This window comes from Procambarus clarkii, chromosome 54 (genome assembly GCF_040958095.1).
Source record: "Procambarus clarkii isolate CNS0578487 chromosome 54, FALCON_Pclarkii_2.0, whole genome shotgun sequence".
Taxonomy (NCBI): Eukaryota; Metazoa; Arthropoda; class Malacostraca; order Decapoda; family Cambaridae; genus Procambarus; species Procambarus clarkii.
In genome coordinates, this window is record NC_091203.1 from 15,127,361 (window position 1) to 15,141,650 (window position 14,290).

The 14,290-nt window shown below is 47.5% G+C and overlaps 1 pseudogene; it reads left to right on the forward strand.

Annotated features, from left to right (window-relative positions):
- Positions 1 to 5,601: 5,601 nt before the first annotated feature.
- Positions 5,602 to 9,674, forward strand: LOC138352542 (uncharacterized; annotated as a pseudogene).
- The last annotated feature ends 4,616 nt before the right edge of the window (positions 9,675 to 14,290 follow it).

Below are 14,290 nucleotides of genomic sequence, written 5' to 3' on the forward strand. Positions count from 1 at the left end.
GACCAACAATGCCCACCTCCGCAGGTCTTTGCTTCCACCACAAAAGGGGGTGCCACTGATTCACCCTGGAAGACCTTCAGTCAAACACGGGGAAACTACTGTTAACAGTTCCGGCCTAGACCCGTGGAGGAGTGAAGGAAGACTCAGGCTTACCTTATAACCATAATCTCCCCGAGTTTTGCCTGCCAGACAAAAAGGTTGCAGGAACTCCTTTCCTGCCTGTCTTCTCTATCTTCTTCTTAACAAGGTCGCCAGCTGGGTTATTATATCTGCACCCCAGCAATGCAGTTCAGTGGGTGTATTATATATTGTTTGTAGCCAGAAGATTGCTACTCTCATAGATCTGCTTTTAGACTGTCGGCCCAGGGTACTCTCCCAGGAAGGTCTGTGTGGCTTTACCTCTCTCTAGCCACTACGTTACTAGTTGCCACCATCAGGCACTGATACTGATCGGATGGCTAAGGGTACACTTTTATATAAGTCTGTGCTGTTTTTTTTACCACTCTCCAGGCAATAAGAACCTCTATAGAGAACGTAGTGTTCCCTAGGTGGTACTATAATAACCTTCGTGTATGCTCATAGAGAAATATTCTAATGGAGGCACACTTAAACACAATGATAAAAGTGTGAATTTACTGATGCAAATTACATGATCACACATACAATCACAAGTAATACATGAATATGAAAATAAGGATAATAAATCTGGAGATCGTCAGCCTCTTCTTCCACGACCTCCAACGCTCCTTCAACTGGGCAGAAAGACAGGAGTCCCACACTCTCTCACAGGAGGGCCTCTTCACCACGTCGGCGCCTCTTCTTCACTGTCCTGCCATCCATACACACTGTCCCCTCTGACAGTCCTGGACACAAGCTGCCTTGCAGCCTATTCTGCTACTAAAGTATTAATCTCCTATTGCCACATACATAAGTAAATATTGTGGCCTACTAGCCTACTCACCTACTCAATACTAGCCTACTCACACAAGGGGTAATGGGAGGGAAAATGATCTACCTTACATTCCTGGCTCAGGACGCCTGTCCCTCGATGGTGTGAGGTACCCACGCTTCCTGAGTCGATCCTTGACGATCCAGGAACATTCCACAGGTCCTCAGGTGTCGTGGAGCCTTCGCGTCGTCGCCGTTCCAATCCCTGAGATTCAGCTACCCCAATCCTGGTACATCGATGGGCACTGAGCTAATCACTATTTTCCCACACTTGCCCCTTCCACAAGGCGTTGCTCCTTGTCCTAGGAACGGTCGTCAACCAAAACCCTCAGTGGATGTGATCCGGTCACAGCTAGGCCTGCCCGCCACATCTTTCCAGGCCCTCATTGTCTAGAGTCGCCGCCCAGCGTCGTCGCCGCCCAGCGTCGTCGCCGAATATTTTCCAAGTTTGGCACTCTTTTGCTCAATAAACTTGGTTCCTTTTTGCTTCCCAGAAGCGCGGGGTCTACAATACATAAGATGGGCTGCAATAGCCAGCTCTAATCCATTAAGAAAGGCTTGTAGAGTCTCAAATCCTTGAGAGCTGACCGAGGTACGTCCTCTCGCCTTCACAGTCAGGTAAACTCTGACGTTGGCGCCGCTCGGGGCACTCGGTGACGTCATGGCGGGCCCTGGTTGGTCGCATGCGACCTAAGTCGGCCAATCCGCGATCGGCTAGTGTCCCTTCCAAAACGTCATATCAGCAGTAGGGGATACTCTTTCATTTTATATCAGGGCGCCAATTTCCCCTTACTTACAACTTATAATGTAACTTTCTCCCTTAACTGGCAGCCGGTCTGGTCGCCACATATATCAATAGACTCCCTGAACCTCAGAGAATCAGTAGGGAGAGCTGATATGACTCTTAAAGCAGGCAAACGAAGGAAATAGGAGAGGGCACCGTAACATACCCCTCCCCTTAAAATAAGAGTCATATCGGAAGAGCAGCACTCAAGAGGGCAACCTATACTCTTGCTCCCTCCGTTCCTGAAGTGTCACTCCTCCAGTTAGTGACGTGGCTCGTACCACCTTGCCAATTACTTGCCTCATTATATCTCCACCTCGCATAGGACCGGGTGTGATGGGTGTTCCCTGAACACCTACAAGAAATCCTCTCTCCGTGGCTACTAGTGTACTCCAATGGCTCGTTACCACTGTAAGATTCAGTGCATGCAGCGCTTCCACTGTGTCATGCACTCCGAGATAGTCTTGCACTTCCACTGCATCCTACAGGTAATCCATGTTTCCTCTGTGACGGTAAAGCGTTGGTGTTCGGCTGTTTCAAAAGCTAGGGGCAGGGCCTCGTCACATGACAAAAAAAAGAGAAAAGTTGGTCCTTTCGTCTGTGGTAAGGTAATGGGAAGACACACAAAACACAAGTATATAAACAATGAAATTTTAATTACTCTAGAAAACAAGACATGAATAAAGGCAATCTCATATAAATATGCAGGATAAGTCAACAAACAAAATAACATGAATAATCACAGGCAAATGAAAAGTTACGCTAAGACAAGTAAGTTACAGTGATAGCAAAATAAAATATGAGTGCTGGAATACTGGCTTCGAGCTGCCACCTCCCTTAGTACACGAAAGCCAAGGCTTAGTCTACCAGCGAGAGATGTCAACTGCATGGAGCACTGAGATATTCTGACGAGACTGGCGCACTGCAGCCCAGACGTCGACTTGTGGTGGTGGCGGAGGGTTGGGGCGACGAGACACCAGCCAATCAGCAACAGGCAGGCAGAGGATGAGCAGTTAGCTGGTTACGGCGGTGGCCAGGTGTGCTGGGTACGATTTGCTCTCTGGGCAAAACGTTTGGCGATACTTGGTGAACGTATCTTGTATTTTGACGTAATTATGTAGGGAAGAGCAGGCTCAATCTCTCTTGAAAGAGATTATCGTCACACCTCTCATGAGCTCCTCTTCGCCAATCTTCTCTCTTCTCGGTTCCTCTTCTCCCATAGGTGTGTTGTCTCCTCACAGTGGCACTGGTCACCTGTACTCCATTCAGCAGCTTCCCCTCTTCCACACTAGGCTTTTGCGATGGCCCAATGCCCCTCTGGTTAGGCTGGCGCCTACCCTGGGTGTACCTATTCCCTGCTTTCTTCGTATTGCCTTTCCTATACCATTCGCTCCTTCGTTCCCGGCGAACATTTTCACCCCTCCATGAGATTCTCTTCCCTGCAGACGTCTTCTTCGGTTCGTGGTTGGGCTCATCTACCTCCCTGTGGCTCACCTCACCATGGTGGTTCATCTTGCACCTACCACTATTCATCTGGCTGGCATAGGGTGCACTGCGTCGTGGCTCCTCCACTCTGCCCCTCACTGCCGTTCGCTCATCCACCGAGCTTACTTTATTCGCGTTCCTGTGTGGAGGGAGTGCGGTTTGCAGTCTCTTCACCGCCCCAGGCGTTTGTACAGCTGCTCCTCGCCACTCCTCCACACGCATCATCAGGCTTAGTCGGAGGTCCTCGTTGGGGTTTTCCACGACCTCCGACGACCTCTCTGCACTCTCGCCCTCGTTGTCGTCGTCTCTGGCGACGTTTCCCCTGGCGAAGTCGGCTTCCTCACTACCATCTGGAACGACCGATACCTCACCTGGCAGGGTTGTACCGCTGCTTGCAACATAGGCACTCCTGGCCCAATCGGGTTGTATCCTGCCTCCTCCGAGGTCATTACCCAGCACCATTCGTACATGCTCTAGGGGTAATTTAGGGGCTACAGCTTCTATAGCTTTCTCGACTCCACAGTCGGCAATCAGCTGTACTTCGTGAAGTGGCAACCTGTATTCCTCCCCCACACTGCGTATCCTCACCACTCCCACAGGTGAATCATTAAATTCCTTGGGGAGAATACTCCTGGTTACCATACTTATGTCAGCACCCGTATCTCGAAGAACGGCAACCTCCACTGAGTCTGACTTTCCAAACTTCACGTTGGCCCCGAAAACGAAGGGATGTTCACCCAACTTCATTTCCCAACCATTCACGTTGGGTCCACTATAATATGGGGTGTGAACAAACACTCTCTCCTCTTCCAACATTAGTCCTATATTCCTTTGGTGCTCCTCACACTCGCGGGCATAATGTCCTCTCACACCACAGTTGAAGCATCGGCTGCCTCCCCTGGGCGGCCACTCGCCAGTCCCCCTGGCGGTACCACTTGCAGACGTTCCCTGGGTCCTCCTTGGACTCCCTGTCGTGTTGTCCGGGACTGCAGCACTTGCTCCCGAGCTAGGTCCACTGCTCACAGCTTGGGGCTTCCTTCCCGCGTCCCTTGAGCTCTTGAACCGGGTTACGTCATCGGGCACACTACTCTTGGGAGAGTCCCCACCCGTCCTCACTCCTCCTGAACTCCTAAGGTTCCCTCCCGACCTGGGGTAAGGCGAGTGTCTGGGTGGCCCCTCCCTCCTGAGATGTAGTGCCTCCTCCTGCATGTCGGCTCGGTCCACTGCAGCCTTCAGGTCCTTAATACCCGCTTCTCTCACCCTTACTCGCAACTCAGGATGGAGCACTGACATAAACCTCTCCATCACTATCAGTCGTTTGATATCATCCGCCGGTCTGCCAGAACGGCTGCGACTCCGCTTCCTCCGCCTTCAACCATCGTAGGAATTTCCGTTCCATATCCCTGGCGGTCTCGGCGTAAGACTTCCCCGACGCTCTTGTACACTCTCTGAACCGCTTCCGGTACATCTCCGGAGTCAGCCGGAATAAGTGGAGCACCGCATTCTTAATCACGTCGTAACTAGTACACTCCTCTAGGTCCAGCATGTTGTATGCTTCCCGGGGCCTCACCAGTCAACCTGCCCTGGACTAGAGCAGCCCAATCATCTTCCGGCCACTCCTTCAGAGTTGCTATCCGTTCAAAGTGTTCGAAGAACGCCTCAGCTTCTTGTGGTTTGAACGTAGGAAAGTCACGTTCCCTTACCTTGAGGTCATCCCGCCGTGCAGGTAGTGGGGGCAGCCCACGCTCAATGCGACGCAATTCGACTTCTTTCTTTGCCTTTATCTCCTCCAGTCGCAGTTGTCTCTCTCCTTCTTCTCGCTGCAGCCGAGCTTCTCGCTCACGCTCCTCTCGCTGCAGCTCAGCTGCACGTTCCTCTCGCTTCAGCTCAGCTGCACTCTCTGTCTGCAATAATATTGGAGACAAGTAGGCATACGGTTGTAAATATAGGCTTTGAGGCCTACAATGCGCTTTCTCAATATGTGAGTGTAGACCTAGTGTGTTGAGTATATGAATTTAAGGCCACGGTGTTATTTCTCAATATGTGAGTGTAGGCCATGAGTAGCATCTATATACATTTTGGGCTACGGTGTTTCAATTACTCATAATCAAATATTCTAAGACTAAAGAATATATTTGAAGCAAAACTAATATTTTTGCTTATAATCAGTAACGCGATAGAAAGGCTGCAAATAAAATTAATATTTTAACATAATTATAAAATAGAAACGCAAAGATTTATTGGAAATGATCACAATAAATCAATATTGAAGCTCCGTGAGTCTTCACACCATATTGTTCCACTGGGAGCGTAGCTGACGGTTCAGTCAATAGATGGCGCTGTTATGGTGGTCGTAGCAGCTTTTGTGGGGAACTTTCTACCTTTCCTCTAAAGTGTTTGGTATTGAGTCAACGAGGTGGCCAGCCCGCCTTCAACCTTCAGTCAGTCCACTGTTGTCTGTGTGGTACCTTCTGTCCTGCTTTAAGTGTTGTAAAAGGTTATCCTTGAGTTTATTGTAAATTTTAACTTATTTAAGGATATCGTTGTGTGTTTACTGTAAAAAAAAAAATCGGGGAATTGATAGTTTAACATGCATTGATTCTATTCTTTATTAGTAATATTTTAATGATTTAGTTGCCATGAATAATTTATAGTTAATAGTATTTAATTGGATCTACAGTTTTTGTAGTACAAATTCACCATGATTAAAATAATGAATTTTTAAAATTAAATTGTCTTGAACAATGAGTTTGACCACTAGTGGTCGGGTGTAATCCTAGCAAGATAATTTAACCATTAGTATCGTGGATTTTCTTCAAAATCCTGAAACGGTCATCACTACGTGAATTCTCCCCAAAATATAGTAAAATAGATTTAAAATGGATGTAGCGTAGTTTACTTCCAAAGTATAATAAAACTTAAATGATGATAAAGCCCTACTAGATTGCAGACTAAATCTATATAAATGAAAATGTTAATTTTGTTCCAAATCGCTAGTCTCCAAAAGTTTCAAAGATTACTTTGAAATTTCGAGTTGCATTCGCATAAAGCCAGGTTTTATATACATATTATATAGATGTCACCTCTGTTAGGATAAAAAAAAAATGCTTTTTCTGAAACTGTCTCATGGTTTTTCATTCGAAGGAAATCCTAGAAACCTCTTTACCAATTGCTTTGAAACTTTAACACAACGGTGCATTTGAGTACGTAGGTCTTTTTATATACCTACTATAAAAATGGCACCCCAGTGACTGGTAAAAAAATGCGTTTTAGAAAAACTGCGTTGTCTGTTGCACATAACATTCACGCTATACTAAATGTCGAGTATTCAACTTCAATGTTTCCCATGTCATTGATAAAAATATTTTCATTAATTTAGATTAAATTTTATTTTATTCAATTATTTTGTGACGGTGTTGGAACTGATGTGATTACCATACGTATGTATAGATGTCACGCCTGTGACGGGAAAAATGCTGCTCTTAACAGTACCATCTGTTGCATGAAAGAGCAACACGCTTGCTATTGTAAATGTTGCAATTCTATTTGTTTGATCATAAATTGAAATCTCGGATTTTGATATATTTTTATTTTGACTTGTGTGAATTGAGTTAGAATTAACCTGTTAACAATACTGTTCATTTTGTGAGCATAGTTTATTCTTAAATTGTTTAAATACATAAATTTTTTAACCGTTTCTTATTTCAGTGATCACTTTATTCCAAATTTTCTGATGGGAACATCAGACCATTTAGCAAGGCATCGGACGAGGGAGTGGGGAATGGCGATGACGAGGGAACAGAAGTGGTAGTGGGGAGGATGAGGGGACAAGGGAGGGGGGTAATGGTGGGGAACGATGAAGAGTTTGGGACTATGGGGTGGTCAAGGGGACGGTAGAGTGGGGAGGCCGTGGAGACCGGTGACGGGGCGAATGGTGGGTAGGACTGTGGGACAGAAGGTTGCTGTGGCTCTGCAAAGCAGATGCATTGCTGAGCCACGGCAACGTTTGGCCGGGTAATGTTAGCATTCATAATGTAAAAGTTAATCTATTCTTTTTGCATTTTCTGCCTATACTTAAATTTGCATTGTCGTACTAATTAAATGTTTCGAAATATTTACTAGATTTAAGGTGGCTTAATGTAACCTCCGATGAGAACCTAGCAAGTAGCTTTAAAATGGTTTTTACAGCTTTTAATTGGCAGCTTCTATTAACTAAAAGTTGCGTTCTTCGCCTGAATAATATCGATCGGTCATTGAACCTAATTGGTTTAAGCCCAGAGTATATGATATTGGCCTAGAATATTTTGTAAAGTTAATTTCAGTGACTAAACTGTACTAGAGCTGATTTTTTGCTCCTCAATATTTTTCAAACAATTACTTAATGAAATGCTTAAACATTTAACACGGCTTTTGCGTTTAAATATCAAATATTTACTAGATAACATAAATTTCTGATGAAAAGGCTAAGCCTATTTAATGGAATATTCTAAACGCTAGTGTTTATAACGAACATGATCTGTTAACCAAACCACACTAGAATTTGGAGACGGTTGGTTCATCCTGAACCAGTATAAAGTGGATTAAAATAACTTCAACGTTCGATTTCAGTCCTTCAGATAAATATTTTTGCCAGCCTTTCTTCCCTTCTCTACTCCCTCGGCAAGAACTTTTCGTACTTTTTTTCTCTACTTCCCCTGGCCCACATTGTGACATAGACCTCGGTTCCTTTGATGGCATTGTAAATTCTAACGAATAATCTTTAACTGTTTTTAGGAGACCCTAATCTCCAATCTTGACTATTGCTTTTCTTTAAATCACCACCTTCGTCGTAGCTTCTAGTTGGCCCTTGCCTCCCTGAAATATAACGCATCTTATCTTTCCAACAAAGGCGATTCGGTATGTCCTTGACCGTGTGGATTACCTCGTGAAAAGCAAATGTCGTGCTGACTCGCACTTATACCCCTTTGGATCGCCTTTAAACTTTCATCAACCGCTAACTGAGATAGCTCTCTAGTCTTCGTCCACCTCGCTTCGATCTTGTAAAAAGTTTCATCTGACCTTCTTATTTCTATGGTCTACCTAAGCCTCATAAACCTCGTGCTCCTTTATCCTATCATTCATTTTTAAAAGGGTGGGGGGGGGGGGGGGGGGGGCGTCGGTTATCCTCTGGCCTCCTGGTTAGCTGTAACTGGGATGCCTCATCTTGGCACTTTCTCTTGCCCACCTTCGTCTCGTCAAGACCTGATAATGGTCCAGGACTGACAAACGACGTAGTCTCCTCAATTTCTAGTGGTTTGGTTAACACTAAAGCCCCGATGTTGTACCTTTTGAACTGAACATGATCTGATTTCTAGGCACATGCAAATCCTTCCCTTTAACACTCCTCTACATAAGCTTATACCCCCCCCCCCCCCATCCCCTTCAAACTCCTGACGACCTTCCCAACAACCTTTAATATATCGACTGTTTTCAAAAATCCTAATTTACATAAAATTTCATACTAATGGTTTCAAAGCTTTTTCTTGCATTCGTTGTCTAAACATGACTTGCTTCTAGTGTGCTCAGTTTTGAGAAAATCTGATAGCTTTGATCATAGTGGCTAATATTGCGTCTGGCATCTAATTACAAACTCTCTTCTTCGGTACAGATGATGGCACTTGCTCTACTCTTCCTTGGTTATATCGCCCAGGTAATTAACATTTTGCTCTGTACTCTTGGACATAATAAGCAAAATATTTCACAAGGGACTAAAATATTGCTTCCCAATAGATCCAGGGTCAGGCGTACCAACCTTACGGCACCCATGCGCCCCTGCCAGTCGTCACCCCCACAACCTCCACCGTCACCACTTAGGTTGGTAACACTGCCATTATCTTTCTTAACCAACATGTTATTAATACTTTAACACTTGTTAATGGTGTATAATGTTCCAGACTACCCTGACCCACACTCTGCGGGAGACTACAACCTCTGACGTCTGGGTTACTGAGCAGACAGCGATCACCCTGACAGTCACCCAGACAACCACCCAATGGGAGTTTGTTCCCCAGCAGCCACAGACGGTGACTTCTGTGATAAGGGTCACCTCCACACCGGTAGTGTTGGTGACGGCTACGGTGGGGGTCTACCCAGTGAGCACAATGGTCTCGGTCTACAGTCAGTTCTTCACCACAACAGATACTGTTAAATACTGGCAGACCATCACCCACGTGGCTGTCACTCACGAGGTAACTATGTAGTCTTTAACTTGTGAAAGTGTGAGATACATTTATTACACAAACGTCAATAATATATGCATTTGCAGATCCAGACGGTCCCTGTGATATCTACCCAAGAACTAGTGCAGGATATAATAACTACAATCACCCAAATTGTAACTACTACGGTTACTTCCACCACCGCCAGATACTATGCTTAATTTATTGTATATGCTGAAATAAAAGTATGTTATAAACCATCACGATTTTTTTTACTTTAAAAAGTTATGCACCAAAACCAACTTAAACTTAAGTTACATTAGTTATACTGAGGAATTAAAGTTACTACAGAACACTTAGGGTTATTTGGTCTACTTGTGGGATCACTTTAAACGGTGGACAAACGTACATTTTAGTTATATAGGTATATAGTATATATTATATATTTTATACATAATGTTATAAGGGCTGTGACTACTTCAAAAGATGCTTTCTCGTGGCTGAAGATGTAATGACCAAACACCATATCGGTGCATTTGGAAACTACGAAATTCTGGTCTCATCTGTACAATTATCAGGACGTACTATGTTAAGTACTCCTAGAACACAATGATATAGAATAGTGCTCTTCAACCTGGGTAGACAACCCCCCCATACAGTGGTAGAGATTAACTCGAGAGTTGACAACTGGTTGGGGGAGAGCTTCACCTGCACCTGTTCGAATAATAGAAATCTCTCTCTCTCATTTCTTACAATACCTAACTGATTGCATATTTACCTATTGTAATATCGATTAAAAGTACTAAAAGATAGTTGGCAATCCTGAGCCTGCAAAACCTGTTGCAGTTAGTCCAGTAGTTGATACAAGTTTTAAATAGAGGGAGCTGCATCACTGGACCCAAGAGGAAAGAGGCGAACAAAAAAATTAATCGCATAAGAAGCGACGATGACCTGATAAAAATTGTATTCAGATTCGTCCGGCTAGTACATGAAGCCTCGAAACACTTTACACCAGTAAAACCCCCTCCCCGCTCAGCTCGTTGTCGCCGTGTGGGGGCTTAGTGGGCGGCTGCCGGAGTGTGATGCTCCTTGGGGCGGTCCTCTGTCCTTTTCTAGCCTTGTGCTCCTGCTGCCGTCCTCTCCAATTCTGCTGGGCATCTTTTCCTTTTCCTTCTGTTTCGTTTTTCTCCCCCCTCTTCTCCTATCTGCTTGCCGTTTCCTACCGACCTTTTGCTCGTTCTGGTTCTTCCCTTGGACTTCTTCTATTTTGACGCCCGGGTGCTTGAGGAGGCATACTCATGCACCCGTAGAACTGCAGTACCCGACGTCGAGAGCGAGGGGAACCTTTTATTGTCAATCCCCACTTCGTCACTGAACCCGATCTCGACGGACTGTCGGTTTCTTAAGGTGGCGTTTGTGGGGCGTATACTCGCAACGCACCCCTAGGAGGCCCCGACAAGATCGGCGATAGCTTCTTGTTGGGTGTCCTGCCTCTAATTGTGGCTCCATGGTGGGTGTGGGGGCACATTCGTGAGTGAATTCTTTCTTTCGTCAAGATGATTACCCCTGCTTCGGCTTCTTCTGGTTTACCTTCTCAGGCTCGTGGGGTGGGCGACCAAGCCCCCGAGTCGGTCCGTATTGGAAGACCGGGCTCTGTAGCCTCCGCTGCATTGGGCCCCGACCTTGCTCCTCCTTTGGCCTCTCTGACTCCTTCCTCTGGCTCCCCTCCCTCCTCTGTGGTTGGGTCGAGCCCCAAGCCCCCAGTGGTGACTACCTCGTCCCCTCCCTGGAAACACAAACCGAAACTGTCTCTATTTTCCGCTTGTTACAACTTGAAATAAAGTTGTTACATCTTGGCTTAACGTATTTATGACGTATTAGAACGCTGTTACAACTTGCTATATTGGTTGTTATAACTGGTTAGGTGGTGTTAAAACTTGCTCGAACGTTGTACGAACGTCGTAGTTTCGGTGTGTGTTTGGTGGGCTGGCGTGGCTCCTTCTCTAGTTGTAACTACTGCGCCTTTTAACCCCTCTCTCTCTGGGGGTTCTCACCGCCGTCTTCGTCACGGCCGCCCTCGCTCGATTCCTTCCAGTTCTGCTACCTATCAAGCCTTGTTTGGTCCCGCTTCGTGGGCCAAATATTTTGATCTCCTCCCTCTTGATTCTGCGCCTCCTGACGATTTCTCCCTCCATCGACATCTCATTGATTCCGTGGATGCCTCCATTACTTTCAACCCCACTCGTCTCGGTACACGTGTCGTTGCTGCTCCTTCTCAGGATGCTGCTTCCCGCTTGGCTGCCTTATCCTGCCTTGGCGAGACCCCCGTTCGGGTCTCGAAGAACGTTCAGTTGAATGCCAGTGTTGGCACTATTTTGCTCCCGCCCCATGTTGCGACCGGTGTTCGGGACCTACGCGACTGCCACGACGATATTCGACATATCCTCGCTGCCCAGGGCCATTCTATTCTCCAGGTGGACACGTTTACTCGTCCCCCTCGTGGTAGTCGCCGTCAACCCCTCCGGGTTGTGAAGATTACCTTTGATGGTAGGACCCTTCCACCCTCTGTCATTCTTGCTGGTGCCAGGTGCTCTGTCCAGGAGTACATTCCTTCTCCTCGGCTCTGCAACAAGTGCTGGAGGTTTGGGCATGGTGCCCTCCGCTGCTCCGGGACTGTCTCTCTCTGTCCTTTGTGTGGTGGCGAAGGTCACTCTAAGTCGGAGTGCGCTTCTCCCCAGGCTCGTTGCCTCAACTGCGGTGAGGCCCATCCTACCTTCTCCCGTGCGTGTGTCCATTACAAGCTTGAGGCAGCCGTCCTCAACTTGAAGCACCGGGAGCGTTTATCTTTTCCTGAGGCGAGGCGCCAGGTTCGCAGGCTCCCGCCTTATGCTAATATCTCTTATGCTCGCGTGTTGCGCTCTTCCTCTCCTCGTCCTTCCCGCCTTCCTCAGACTCACAACCGTTTCCAGGCCTTGGACCCTGATGCGCCCACTGCCCCCTCCTCTGTCCCTTTGGGTTCTCTCCCGAAGGATCCTCCTCCTGGTCCTCTGTCTGGGGTTCCCCTTCCTTCTACCCGGTCTGTCGTGTCTTCTGTGTCTCCTTCCTCGTCCCCCTCCGATCCTCCTTCCCATCCTCTTCCTCCATCTGTCGGCTCTCCCCGCCGCCTGTCGGTGCTTGCGGATGTCCATCGCTTTCCTAACGGCCGTCGTGTGTGCTCTCGTTCGGCTTCTCCTGTTGAGACACTGGAATCCGTTGCCCGGTACGTAGTTGCTGGGACACCGGTCTCTTTAAGTCAGAAGCGTAAGCCTGGCTCCACTCCTTCCTCTTCCCCGGCGGGTAAGAAGGCTTCGCTTTCTTCCTCAGCTCCTCCTTCTGGCTCTGTTGCTCCTTCCCCTCCCGTTTCAGTGCTTGCGCCCCCTGTTCCTGCTATGGAGGTTTCTTTGGCCCCTGCTTCCCTTTCGGTTGCTGCTCTTGCTGGGGTGCGCTCCTCTCTTTCTACTCCCCCTCTTCCTGCTGCTGTCCTTGACTGCTCCTCTCCGTTGTCTCCTCCTCCTCCTCCTCCTCCTCCTCCGGACCCTGCCCGCCCACCTCTGATCTGTTCTCCCGTTTCCTTCCCTCCGTCTTTGCTCAGTTTACCCATGCCCCCTAACCCTGACTTTGCTGACCCTGATCCCGACCCTGATATTCTTTAACGTGCTCTGTTGGTCTTTCGCCTTTGTTTCTTCCTTGTTCTCTGTTTTTGTCCTTTCTCTTCTCGTCGTTGTCCATTCTTCAATGGAACGTTCGAGGTTATTACGCCAATTTCCTCGAACTCCAACTTCTGGTTTCGCGGTTTTCGCCCCTTTGTGTCTGTCTCCAGGAGCCGATGCTTGGTGCTCGTCCTGGTCGTTTTCGTGGCTATTCCTTTCTCTCCCCCCCCCCAGCCATTGCTGGGGCTTCTAATTCTTCTGCTCTCTTAATTCGGGCTGATGTTCCCTTTGTTCCTTTACTTTTTCCTTCGCCTCTCCATTGTTCTGCTGCTCGTATCTTTGTGGGGAAATGGTACACAGTTTGTTCCATTTATCTCCCCCCGAGTGTCCCGGTCTCTCTTCCTGATTTGAAACACCTCCTAGACTCCTTGCCGGAGCCTGTGCTCCTGCTGGGTGACTTCAATTGTCGTCATTCTCTTTGGGGTGTTGTTCTGACGAATACCCGGGGTCGCCTCCTTGAGCCGTTTCTCCTCTCTTCTTCCCTGTCTCTTCTGAATTCTGGTGAGCCCACTCATTTGGACTCTCGGACTCGCACCCTTTCTTGTCTTGATCTTTCTCTCTGCTCTTCTTCTCTTTACTTAGATTTCACGTGGCAGGTTCTTGATGACCTCCATGGAAGTGATCATTTCCCCATCCTTGTTTCCTTTTTCTCTTTTCGCCCTTCCCTCTCTTTCCCTAGGTGGCAGTTTGCTAAGGCGGACTGGACCCTATTTTCCCTCAGTACTACTCTCTCTGACCTCTCCCTTCTGCCCCTCTCTCGCGCTTCCTCCTTTTTCATGACACTGTCTTCAACGCTGCCCTCCGCTCTATTCCTCGCTCTTCCACTCGGGGTCCACGGAAGTGCGTTCCCTGGTGGAATGCGGACTGTGCTCGGGCTGTCCGCTGTAAGCGTGCAGCCTGGAAGAGGCACCGCCGTAGGCAGACGACCGATTCTTTTCTTTTCTTTCGGAAAGCGAGTGCGGTGGCCCGTAGGGCCATCCGTACGGCTAAACGTGAATGTTGGGCATCTTATGTCTCAACAATTTCGTCCGAAACCCCTCTGGCCCAGATCTGGAAGCGTATCCGCAAGATAGCGGGTAAGTTCGTTCCCGATGTTTCACCGGTCCTTCACCTCCATGATACTCTTG